Source organism: Taudactylus pleione, unplaced genomic scaffold, assembly GCF_031769625.1.
Source record: "Taudactylus pleione unplaced genomic scaffold, aTauple2 ptg000094l, whole genome shotgun sequence".
Classification (NCBI taxonomy): Eukaryota; Metazoa; Chordata; class Amphibia; order Anura; family Myobatrachidae; genus Taudactylus; species Taudactylus pleione.
Genome location: NW_028284496.1, coordinates 2,519,912 through 2,523,767, shown reverse-complemented (window position 1 = coordinate 2,523,767; position 3,856 = coordinate 2,519,912). Strand labels below are relative to the sequence as shown.

At 45.3% G+C, this 3,856-nt stretch overlaps 1 pseudogene; it reads left to right on the top strand.

Moving 5' to 3' along the window:
* Positions 1-1,133: 1,133 nt before the first annotated feature.
* On the top strand, positions 1,134-2,332 carry LOC148526770 (interferon-inducible GTPase 5-like; annotated as a pseudogene).
* Positions 2,333-3,856: the final 1,524 nt, after the last annotated feature.

Sequence of the window (3,856 nt, the reverse complement as noted above, 5' to 3'; positions counted from 1 at the left end):
AATAGGGGGGTTGCACTGTATAATGGACAAGAGTTTGACAGGCTGATGTCCATTATACAGTACTCTGATCACTGAAGTAGCAAAGCTAGCACTCTTCTCTTGTTAATTGCACTGACCCCCACAAACCAGGTTGTCAGAAACATTCCTAATGCCAGTGTTATATTTGGTGAACTAGGGAAAGCAAAATATCACACCATTGGGGAAAGCTTGACTACCCAGAGAGGGAGCATTGCCAACCCTCTTGCGTAATGGCTGGTGTGTTACTAGTCCACCCCAGGGACGTATCTATAATAGGTGCAGGGTGTGCGGGGAACACAGGCCCCTGGGTCCTGGGGGGCCCCGCACCGCACACCCTGAACCCATAATATTACTTACCTCTCCCACGTCATCGTGGGGGTCCGGCGCTGAAAAACGACTGGAAAATGGCTTCGGCGGCCATTTTCCCATCGAGCGTGTGTAGTACAGGGATAATGGCTGCCGCAGCCATTTTCCCGGTGACCTGTGCATACAGTATAGACTCTGGGCGCACGCTAGTGCCCAGAGCCTATAACTCTGGCGCTGGCCACGCACAGCTCAGTGCGCTGCCGTCCACCGGGCGGAGAGGAGAGGGCCCATGTTGGAGACTGCACACGGGCCCCCTCCTCTCAAGAAACGCCCCTGGTCCACCCTACAACCTCTATAGGTCAGGAAAGGCTGTGATATATGGGACAGGGGGCCCTTCATCAGTGAGACATAACGTATATTTCCCCCAGTGTCCTAGATAGGCCAGTTTGACCCTGCATAGATTATTTTTTGTATCACATTGCAGTGTAACAAGCCCATCCACTGATCAGACTGCTTTATTCTATGGCAGGTATGGCCTCCGAATTGGGGTCTCCTTGTTGTAGTGATAACAGACCCATGCTGTCTAGCACTGGGGATGGTTACAAACTTGTGGTTTTCTTGTGCTCTTTTGTATGATTTAATTCTTAATCACCTATAGACTGTGCATGGGAAATGATAAGATTATAACTCTGCCAGCTCCATGTGTATAATAAGTGTATGTGTAATATAATACTGTAACTGTTGCCTCTATTATGAGATAGGTGACCTATCTATATTTTATGTCCAATAACAGAGACACATCTTCAAAGATGGAGTCAGAAGAAATATCTGAAATGATTCCTGAAGAAGAGATGCAGAGAATGAAAGATGCTGTGAAGGACGGTAACATTGCAGATGCTGCTGACAAGATAAAGGAAGCTCTGGAGAAAGCAGATAATGTCCCACTGAACATTGCTGTAACTGGACAATCTGGATCTGGAAAGTCCACATTTATCAATGCCATGCGTGGTCTTGGTAATGAAGATGAAGGTTCTGCAGAAACAGGAGTAACAGAGACCACAAAGGTGCCAACTTCTTATCCTCACCCACAGCATAAAAATGTAATTTATTGGGATCTCCCGGGTATTGGAACTACTGATTTCAAGGCAAAGCATTATCTGAGGAAAGTTGACTTAGGAAAATATGATTTCTTTATTATAATTGCCAATGAACGAGTTAGAGAAAATGACGTCTGTCTGGCAGAAGCCATTCATTCCCAGGGAAAATGTTATTATTTTGCCCATTCAAAAATTGATAGAGATTTGAGTGAGTCTAAACAGAGAAGACTAAAATCATACAATGAAGAGAACATATTGAAAAATATTCGGGAAGACTGCAGTAATGGCCTCAGAGGTTGAGGAGTTGGGGAAGAGCATATATTCCTTATCTCTTCCCATTACCCTCACCTGTATGACTTTCCTAAGCTCCTGGAGGCTCTAGAAAATGATCTTCCAGATATTGAGAAAAAGAAGTTTATACGTTGCCTGCCCAATATATCCTTCCAGGTGCTGGAAAAGAAAAGGTAAGCTCTTAAACAACGTACATGGCAGCTATCATTAGCTTCAGCTGCAGTTGCCGCCATTCCAGTTCTAGGTCTTTCATTTGCTTGTGATATTACCATACTGGTAGGAGCTTTAAAAGCATTTACAGTATGACAGATTTTGGTCTTACTGAGATTGGCCTAAGAAAATTTCTATAAAAAGAATGTTAGTTATTTGAAATCGCTAATTAAATGCAGAATTTTCAATAAAACAATTTATAAGGAGTTAGTAAGTAAACTTCTAATGTCAGGTGGAGTGGCAGCAGGGATGGTAGTTGAGTATTTTCTTAGTACAGTGCCAGGTATTGGCAGTCTGGCTGCAGCTGGCATATCATTTGGCACACCTACTGGATAATAAATAACTTTCTTAAAGAGATTGCATATGATGCAGTCAGTGTTCTTACCAAAGCTTTAGAGGATTGTGTTTAAACATATACATTACATTATAGATAATAATATATATCATATGTACACTACAGTATATATCTACAGCTGGATCATGTTCTATTTTAACTAGGGGTGAGCGGGTTCGGATTTCTGAAATCCGAACCCCCCCCGAGCCCCCCCGATCCGAGTCGTATCCGAGTCAGGCTCGACTTTTCCCGCCTGACTCGGATCTGAAATTCGAGGCAAAACGCCATAATCCTGCGGGTTTTGGATTCTATATAAGGTACCCGCGTCGGCGCCATTTTCTCACTCGGCTGTGGACAGTGAAGAGGGAGGGTGGGAGTTAGGGCTGGCTGGGCTGTGTAGTGTAGTGTAATGCTGTGCTGTGCTACGCTGTTTTGCTGTTGTTCATAGGGGCTGTGTCCACTCCTCCAAAGTCCATAGGGGCTGGCTGTGTTGTGCTGTGCTGCTGTTGTCCATAGGGGATGTGTCCACTCCTCCAAAGTCCATAGGGGCTTGCTGGGCTGAATTGTGCAGTCAGTTGTCCATAGGGCCTGTGCCCACTCCAAAGTCTATAGGGGCTGGCTTGGCTGTGTTGTGCAGTGTCCCTGTCCTAAAGAGGTGCTGTAGTGTTGTCCAGGGGGTGTTCTGTCCATCAGGGGTGCTCCCCCCAAGTGCAAAAAAATTCAATATTTTTTTCTGTGTTTGTGAATTGTGTGCACAGTAGCCGTACGTGCATCAACAAAGTAACGCCAAGTGTGCGCCTGTGTCATAAGTAAAGGGCCAGCTGGCTCGTCCGTTAAAAGGTGCTGTAACCCCCAAAGTGCACTCCAAAAAATAATTTTTTTTCTGTGTTTGTGAATTGTGTGCACTGTATGTGCATCCTCAAAGCAGCAGCGCCAAGCGTGCATCTGTCCGTTAAAGGGTGGTGTAACCTCCAAAGTGCACTCCAACAAAAATAAAAAAAAATTTCTGTGTTTGTGAATTGTGTGCACTGTAGCTGCATGTGCATCAACAAAGGAGCAGCGCCAAGCGTGCGCCTGTGTCCCATAAGTAAAGGGCCGGCTGGCTCATCTCTTCAAGGGTGTTGTAACCCCCAAAGTGCGCTCCACAAAAAGTAATCAATTCTTTTTTTGCTGTGTTTGTGTGTGAAATGTATGCACAGTAGCCGCACGTGCATCAACAAAGGAGCAGCGCCAAGCGTGTACCTGTGTCCCATAAGTCTGTTAAAGGGTGGTGTAACCCCCAAAGTGCGCTCTACAAAAAATATAAATTATTCTTTTTTTTTTCTGCTAGTGTGCGAAATGTATGCGCAGTAGCCGCACGTGCATCAACAAAGGAGCAGTGCCAAGCGTGCACCTGAGTCCCATAAGTCTGTTAAAGAGTGGTGTAACCCCAAGTGCTCCAAAAAATAAAAAACAATTTTTTTTCAGTGTTTGTGACTTGTGTGCGCAGTAGCCGCATGTGCATCAACACAGCAGCAGTGCCAAGCGTGCGCCTGTGTCATAAGTCAAGGGCCGGTTTGGACATCTGGTCCGGACTGAAGGACGTGCCAACAATTTCTGA